Source organism: Argopecten irradians, chromosome 9 (genome assembly GCF_041381155.1).
Source record: "Argopecten irradians isolate NY chromosome 9, Ai_NY, whole genome shotgun sequence".
NCBI lineage: Eukaryota > Metazoa > Mollusca > Bivalvia > Pectinida > Pectinidae > Argopecten > Argopecten irradians.
Genome location: NC_091142.1, coordinates 18,267,177 through 18,277,324, shown reverse-complemented (window position 1 = coordinate 18,277,324; position 10,148 = coordinate 18,267,177).

Sequence of the window (10,148 nt, the reverse complement as noted above, 5' to 3'; positions counted from 1 at the left end):
AACCGATATTCTTGACGCTAATTATCTGAATAAAAAGGCGACGTTTTCAGAAATAGAACATGATATCCGGAGTCTTAAGGTAAGGAAAGCTCCATAGATTGACGGAATACAGACCGAACATTTAAGATATGGTGGTAGGACTCTGGTAGTATGCCTACAGAAATTGTTTACTAAAGTGTAAAAATGTTCCGTCTATATGGACGAAAGGCATTATACTTCCTATCTTCAAAGGTGGGAATAAGTCCCGCGGAGATCCTTCAGGTTACAGACCTATCACACTTTTATGTTGTATTTATAAAGTTTTTGAAAAGGTCATCTGTATTCAGTGTCCAAATACAAGACTCGTTTGACACATCATTTGTTACATTTCCTAGCGATCAGCTGAAAGTCTTCCGAAAATCCTTAGGATGTACGACAGCCAAGTTCTCCTTACAAGATACTATGGCATTTCTTGATATTAAAAAGGCTTTGGCACTGTATGGCACGCTGGCCTCCTGCGTAAAACATTTGATCTCGTTATCATTGGAAATCATTTAAACACGATTTGCGATTCCTACATGGATATGCTGAGCTCTGTGACGTGGCATGGAATGACGTCAAAGTATTTCGCCGTTGAATCGGGAGTTAGGCAAGGTGGAGTATTGTCCACATTTTTATACCAAACATTTATCCACAATCTGCTTGTACATTAAGAGAAAAGTAACCACGGTTCGAAAGTGGAAACACTAAATATTGGAAATCCAAAGCTTGCAGATGCCATTATTCTGATAAGCACGTCGCCTCGTTCACTCAAAGTCTACTGAATTTTGCCATGATTACAGTGAAAAGTGGAAATTCGAATTCAATATCCAATTCACTTCAAATTTATATCAAAAAATCACCACTACTGCATATACAGAGCTTCACATTTATGGTCCTCCATGTTGAACAGTGAAAACTAAACTGAGTAAATATTTAAGTGTGAGTACCATATAGTACCTATGCATGATCGTTTAAAAAATCATGCAAATCATGATTCTTGTTCTCCGAGTTGCGTTAAATAAATGAATCATGAATAGGTCTCAAGGTTTAAATAGGTAGTACGGGTTTACCTGAAGCTGTGGAATAGTTGAACAATACTTATGTCCAGTGTAATAGTGGAGAGTACCAGTGACATTTAGTGCCATGTTTTAAGTATGAGAAACAGCTCAAACTGGAATAGTTAAGATAATGAATAGTTCTCGCCCTCGGCCATTACAGGCCTCGAACAATTCATTATCTTGACTATTCCACAGTTTTCAGTGTTTCTCTTGCATACAGAAATGTCCAGTATCAAATATAACATATATCTTTAAATGTTTTGTTCCTATCTTATAATAAGGATGGTTCGTCTACAAGGTGGGCGAGGCCAAATATGACTTGAAGGACTTGTGGGTTTGGATGTAACAATTTAGGTGTTTGTGCCGAAGATGATGACAGGGCCCTCATATGTATAAATGTATCAGCGAGGACCGATGATATGTCAACATAAAATAATTATAATATTCCAAGATTGATCAAAATTATCGTTGGTGTTGTTTTTCTTTTACTAATTAGTACCCAGATTAGTTTTCATTATCGACAATATGAATTAGGGAAGGTCAGGAAACTAATGATCGATATATCTACCCTGCATGCAGTTCAAGTTTGGAGATACAAACAAATGTAATGTACGAGTCCGTAGTACTGTACATACATGTAGAAATCTTCATATTAATCTCAGGTATTTTTGGCATATTTTGCCTACCATACTGAAAGCTTTTAATTTTGCCACATGCATAGGACTTTAAAAATCTAATTCTAAATTGTAGGCGATTGTTTGTAACGCAAGGAAAATTAAGACGCGGGGTTAGTTTAAATTTTAACACCTCAAATTTGACCTGAATATAAATTTACGATTACAAATTAAAAACCGTTAGGATTTCTGTAATCAACTGGTTCAAATTGCAATGTATGTGTTAAATGCAATTAAGTCTAGGTGGATTTGATATCGTTAGGTTTTGAAAATAATTAACTTTATTAAATAATATTTAAAGTCGGAAAGCAGCGAACATTTACTTGTAAAAGGAAAATTTTATAAAATGCCAGCATGTTACCATCTCCAAATAATATAAAAAAATAAACCAAGAAATATAATGATTTCAACACACTTAGGTAAAATCCATAGTCCAGGGCTATAGTCGTCATGAAATGTTGAAATATAGTTTTAGATATTGCCGAGAATTTTGTTGTGTGACATATCATTTTGTGAATAAAACTGAATGTGTGTGATCGTGCAAATATAATTGAATTACTGTTAAAAGGAAATATTTTATTTTCTCAAAGAAAGTCTAGTGCTACAAAATTGTTTTAAAGATTTATGATTTTAGAACATGAAATCAAGTTGATTTCAAACTCTCAATTCTACATCAGAGAAGCTGAATTACACATGAAATATATTATCACTAAGGTTTTTGACCAATACGTTTATAGTTGGGCGACACCTGAAGGAGTGTCGCGGATGAAATGAAGAAAATAGAAAGGGAAGATAACTCTTGTTGTTACCCTTAAACGGGACCAATTCCATTAGGTTATGAACGTGAGGCCGATGGGCCTTAACGGTCATCTGACTATTGGCATAATACAAGACCTCAAAGAATAAAGAAGTGGCACACAGTTAAGGCAATCCAAAAAAACTCATTTATTAGAAGAAGTGCAGGTCCTGATATATTTAATGAATTAGACCATGAATGAAGGTCCCTTGATCCCCACCATGCTGCAAATCCAATTTCCAGTCTCAAGGTAGTCATTTATGTTACAGGCTCAATATCAGGTCTCTATAGCCTTTAAGTTATTCATACGAAGTCGTTCAAATTTGTTAGCCTATTTGACCTGATGAAGGTCAAGATAATTTATTTGAAAAAAACTTTATAGCCCTTCATCCAAGCATGCCGCAGACCCTATATGCAGTACCCTGGGACTTTTGGTTCTTGAAAAGAAGTCGTTTAAAGATTTTTAGCATTTTTGACCCCTGTGACCTTGAGTGAAGGTCAAGGTCATCTGTTTGAACAAACTTGGTAGCCATTTATTCTAGCATGCGACAGACCCAATATCAGATATCTAGGCCTCTTGGTTATTCACAAGAGGTCATTTAAAGATTTTACCCTATTTGACCCCTGTGACCTTGAAATGAAGGTCATTGTCCTTCATTTGAACAAAGTTGGTAGCCATTCATCTGTGCATGTCACAGGCCCAATATCAGGTCTCTAGGCTACTTATTTATTCACAATGAAGTCGTTTAAAAGATTTTAGCCTATTTGACCCCTGTGACCTTGAATGAAAGTCAAGGTCATCTATTTGAACAAATTTGATAGCCATTTATTCTAGCATGCCACAGACCCAATATCAGATCTCTAGGCCTCTTAGTTATTCACAAGAGGTCATTTAAAGATTTTACCCTATTTGACCCCTGTGACCTTGAATGACGGTCATTGTCCTTCATTTGAACAAAGTTGGTAGCCATATCTCTGCATGTCACAGGCCCAATATCAGGTCTCTAGGCTACTTATTTATTCACATGAAGTCATTTAAAGATTTTAGCCTATTTGACCCCTGTGACCTTGAATGAAGGTCATTGTCCTTCATTGAACAAAGTTGGTAGCCATATCTCTGCATGTCATAGGCCCAATATCAGGTCTCTAGGCTACTTATTTATTCACATGAAGTCATTTAAAGATTTTAGCCTATTTGACCCCTGTGACCTTGAATGAAAGTCAAGGTCATCTGTTTGAACAAATTTGGTAGCCATTTATTTCTAGCATGCCACAGACCCAATATCAGATCTCTAGGCCTCTTAGTTATTCACAAGAAGTTGTTTAAAATCTTTTTAGCCTATTTGACCCCTGTGACCTTGAATGAAGATCAAGGTCATTCATTTGAACAAACTTGGTAGCCCTTCATCCCAGCATGCTACAGGCCAAATATCAGTACCCTGGGCCTTTCATTTGAATGAAAAAGTTTCGCACTGCAGACTGCAGACGGCGCACGATGACGGACGATGCATGATGACAATAGATCTTCCTGACCCTTCGGGTCAGATGACCTTAAAAATATACCAGAGCTTGAAGTCATTTAAGAATTTAGTCTATTTGTCCCCTGTGACCTTGAATAATGGTCAAGGTTATTTATTTAAACAACTTGGTAGTTCATTGTAGTAATATATACTGGCAGTTAACCTGAAAGATACAATATAATTGATTTGTCTATAAAAACACCAATAAAGGAATGTAATTAAAAAATGAAAAAATCCTTTTAAGCTACATCCTCAATACTAACTCCATGGGTAACTATCACTGACGTAAAATATCCACTCTTGGAATATCTCATAGTAACTTGGAGCCACTTCAGAAGAAACAAACTGACCAATCACAGGCTTGCAGAAATCATTTTTGGCTACATCCTCAATACTCCAGGGTGTACTATCACTGACGTAATTATCCACCCATGGACTAATATATCTTAGTAAAATTGGATGCAGTTCAGAAGAAATACAAGAGGCCGAAGAGGCCTTGGCGGTCACCTGAGTGCTGATACAGAAAGAACATTGTAAAGTTGGTTCAAATCTTTAAAAAGCATTTATGGAACTTTTTCGACCCACTCCTCAGGCCCCTGGGGTCAGTCATGGAAAATTTGTTAATTTCAATGGCCATATCATACTGACATAATTCTGACAACATTTGACTCATTTTCTATTACAAATGACCAAATAATGTTCAAAAATGTGTTTTCCCTATAAAAACTCTATAGTAAACTTGACCCCTCCCGAGGGGAAAAACATGAGACCCCGAGGTTCATATATAATTCATAATTATTGTAAAGGACCGTAAGACCTTTCCATCTATGAAAAGTATTTGATTCTACCATTTCCACAATTTTAGATGAAGGTTTTTGAAGTTTAAGCCTATCCTATTTGACCCATTTTAGCCCCACCCCTCAGGGCCCCTGGGGATCAGTTATGGGAAATATGTTAATATGATTCATTGACCATTTTCATACTGATAATTCAGATTCATTTTCTATTACAAATGACCAAATAATGCTCAAAAATGTGTTTTACACTAAAAATAAACATATATTAAACTTGACCCCCTCCCCACGTGATTCCCATCTATGAATGTAGTATTTCATTCCACTATTTCTTGAATTTTAGAAGAAGATTGTTGACGTTTTAGCCTAATTGACCCCTTTTCAGCCCCCAACCCTCAGGTTCCTAGGGGATCATATAATTTCACAATTTTGATTTGACCTTTGGGCCTTAAAAAAGGTCACTCTGCAAAATTAGATTAGGTCACTGGAGACTTCATCTCAGGTGACCTCAAAACTGAGTCCTGCATAGACTTCCTTTCAAAGTTTACAGAGAAACTTCAAACCAACCCCTGAGTGATAGTAACCCCTGGCGTATGGAGAAGGATTAGGCTATTTACTCTGCTATTTTATTAAATAAAGGGAGACTTAAAACATTGAATGTGTGGAATTTAATTGTCCTTATGACATACAATTAAGCAAGGAGTTCATCATAATTGCTATTGCTGCCTGGAATATGCATTTTCATGAATAATTATGCAAAAGTCTCTGCTAGCTACTCCCATTTTATCGAAAAAAAAGTAAAAAAAATGGTATAAATAGACAATATCGCCTGGCTGGCACTCAATCTCTTACAAATACATACATTTTAGAGAACAAGAAATGTTAAACAGTTTTTTACAGAGAAAAAAAAAAAACAAAATAAAACTACTTACTGCTATAATCAAGTTAAAATAACCAGAAAATGTATAAATCAATGTAATAGATGTATAAATGTATGTATGTACTTCATATGATTGCAATTACTATACACTACATGTATCTATGTATATGGTATGTCGGAGTGAATGTGTATATGCCTGTATTATGTTTACGTACTATAAAATGAGTCTTGAAAAATAAAAAAAAATTAATATAAAAAAAATAAAATAACCAGAATTACATTTCATATGGATTATATCGTTGCATAATGGACACGCGCATCAAAGATTTGAAAAATATCATGTTATTATACATGTACAATCACGAATAATACATGTAAAAGTCTCTGCTACCCCCATTTTATCAATAAGAAACTGTTTTTCCACATGTAGATTAAAAAAAATGTCAAAATATAGACAATATTGGGACTGACCGAATACTCAATCCAAAACTTAAACATACATTTCTACCTGTTTTTTAGCAATTCTTTTAGTGGATATTGAGGCATTTTGCTTCAGAAAATATACCTTAAAAAAAATAATCACACCATTACCTCCCCTTTACCCAATCCCATGAAACACTGTTTCATATGAACAGTTTAAAGAATATTAAAGTTTTCTTAATTCTTTTTAAAGCCCACGATCTAACTCCCTTTACAAGCGTAAGTCAGTTGTTTGATGGTAACAGAGCATCTGGTCAATGACATGTACTTGCATAAGATATTTAACAATAATACTTGCTTTAATCCAAGAAAATGCCTCTGGAAATGCATAATGATAACATTCGAATTTCATGTTGGGCACATTAGGGTTATGAGTTTATATATTAGGTCGAGCCAATCTTTCTAATTATCATACTCATTTATGACGACCTTTTATGAGAACTCTATTCGTAGGGGCCACCGTGACCAAGTGGTAAAGTTGTCCCAACACATTACCACCACAAGCCGTCCACCTCTGGGGTCTACAAGTTTGAATCCTCAATAGTGGAGAATTTGCCAGGTACTGACAGCAGTCGTCTGATTTTTCTCCGGTTTTCTCCGGCTTTCCTGCACCATCAAAACCTGGCACGTCCCCTTAAATGACCCTGCATGCTGTTCTATAGGAACAGTTAAACAAATAACTAAACTAGAACTCTATTCTACATCCGAATTGTAACATCCTAATTGGAACACATATGGTACCAGGTAATTACTCAAATTATTTTAAATCCATGATACTGCGCGAAATATCTTATGAAAATCAGTTTAATAATCTCATCACATTAAAGGATCTTTTTTGTATAGCTTTTATTCATACGTTCAAGACAAATGAATCGTAACTTGGTACATCTTTCATACTTCCAGTCTCCTTTTGTTTATATTAATCATATTTACACAATTTTTATATTGTCTGGAATATTACCTACATATATATATATATGGTACTAGTATTTTAAAATAGTTACTGTTCCTATCTGTGCTATTCATCACAGATGAAAAAAATGATCCTACAGCAAGATCAAATCATATATTTCTAAAAGTCATATTCTCCTTAGTAACTCTGAAAAGGATCTTCCATGTATCAATTCTTTTTAAATTGTTCTTTTTTTTATTTAACAAACATTTTTGAACACCTTTCTCAAGCTGATAGGGAGGCTTGTTTACAGGTTTGAGTATTCACTACTGTATCGTGAGTGTTTAAAACCAAGTTCTCCACTTTTACATATATAACTGTATGATTATTTTCACACAAAAACCTATCCAGAAACTGTCTGTTATCTCTTATTACCTGGAAATAATATTATCAAATATCATCCTTAAAGGCTCATCGTGTATTTCTCAAATCTTTTTATAAAATTTCAGTTTAATAAAATTTCAAACTCTAAGTAGCCATCGAGTGTAAAGATTCAATTTATCACATAACTAGTATTAATCAAAACCTAGTCACCAACTACCAGTGGATCTCCGGACAGTATGACAGAGGCGTAAGGAAAATGAAACGTAGTGGGGGGGGGTGTGGGGGGGTGGGGTGGGCAAAGGTCACTCAATATTTTCATAATTTCCATACAACACACACCCCCCCCCCCCGCGAGCCCCGCACCCACAACAGTGAGGATTCTGTTCTTTATCACTTATTATCACTTTTTTTCATGTACACTTACATATTCAATTGGGGCTTCACGGGACTTCGTGATGATAAACCGAGAATTCCACACCAACGGCACATTGGTTGTGTAACACAAAATAATAATCAACGCTGATTGTCTTGCAAAGACATATAAACAAAATAAATCTTTTAAGAAGTACTTTTTTTTTAATAGTATAATTTCCTTAGATGGATATTTTTAGTCTAGTTTCGTGTGTAATGATTTTTCACATCTATTAAATGTTTGAACATTACATGCATTGAAAGTTTTAGGAAACGACGCACACCAGAAAATATTTTCTAAAAAGTTCAAAAATGTGTAGGAGGACCCTTTTTTCTTTTCAAATGTGTGAATTTTTAGGACCATTTTCAAAATTTCACTCGCGAAAAAATGGGGGGGGGGGGGCAAAAAGCGACATGTTTGACCCCCCCCCACCCTGCTCCCCCCGCTTCCTACGCCCCCTGCGCAATGAAAAAAGGGCATCCATAGTTGCTAGTTTAAAAGAGTTGCACCTTAACCATCATAAATGACCACCAGATCAGAGTCCAGGGCACCAAGAAGCATATCAACCACTTCCTTTACAAGGAAAAATCCTTACAAATTTTTTCTTGAACATTGTTTTATACTAATTCTAGATCTAATGAAATCTTGAGAGAATACGCCAGGGCTTCACAGCTCTGGTGTCAAAATGGGATTACTTTGTTAAGTTTTCAATTCTGTTTTATGTAAGAGTGGCGAATCCAGGCTTGATTTCGACGTGTCCAACCGAGATAATCAAAACATCATTACAGACGTCCATTAATCATATCTACGAAACGACCAACAAATAACGTTATCGTCTTCAACACAACATTATGATGACATGTACCGAACCTGACTCAAAATTAAAACAATTGCTAAAATGGCGGTCAGAGCGTTGATACCAACACATGATATCTGCTAAATATTCTTCCACAACAGGGCACCATCTGATAGAATCCATGTCTCCATCCGAATTACTAACAGTCTAACAGTTACATTTTTTTCCTATCCACACAATACACACAACAACAGACAAAAATGGTGACGACAAATGAAATTACACTTAATAATATTGCCCTCAACACCTCCACCCAACTTGTACAGTTAACTCAAAGCCTAAGCAATTATTATGAATTGTCATGTAAAAACTGCAGTGCCTACAAATGTCAATATCTTACATGTAATAATGTTGATCAAATCCATTGTCAAACAACATGTACAATTTATACCATTTTCTCTACTTATTTTATTCATCTGGTTTGTTCTTCTTTAGTTGTCTTATATCCAGATTACTCAAAGACTTTTCGGGGACCTACTCTGAAAGTCATTTCGCCCTGTTCACTTTATGATACCGAAAAGACTTCCGCATGTACCGAAAAGTGGACATGTAAAGAAGCTAACGTTTACGTATTTTACATGTGAGCCTACGCACTACCGAAACGATGATGTGCATGACTTTAACTGGTTTACTACTAAGCAATTTAAATCATATGCTCATAACAATAAATTAGGTAGATAACATAAATTCAAACGGCATCTGCCTCAAAGTCGGTACAGGTTGTCAGTTTTAACGTGCTTTTAAGCCATGATTTAAGAACACATGCATGGTTTCTGTTTTCAGACAGTCTCTCGCGATGTATGATCATAAACAGACTGTAAACAGTACCTTATGTTTATCTATTGCCAGGCCTCACAAAAACAATACAAATATAATCTGATAATACTAATACTCCACCGATAATGGATACTTGATGTCTATAACAAGTAAAAATGAATAATTACATAACCTGAATAATGCCGGATTTAACTTTGAACATCATGAGGGTGCTTCCAACGTTTTTACTCAACCGGATTACTAACAATTACACATTCCTTATAGGTGGCGCGATAGGTCTGGCGCCATGAATTTTGTGCGGTTCGAGACACTAACAAATAGATTCAATTTCTCATTGTTTGCACTTGTTTGGCGCATTTTGATAACATAAATTTTGATGAATTAGTGCATAACATTATTTCTCTACTCAATTTAGAATGGTTTATGTCACTTCTTCAGAACAAATTTCAAAAATAATCACTCATTGTTTTACAATGGTAAAAACTTTGGCCGGACCAAATCGTACACAGACTATTAGCTCACAAGGAAGGCGCTTGGGACCCCCGGAAATATCATTCGTCGGATGTTGGAAAATTTATCGAGAAACACTGCGTCCAATACCCAC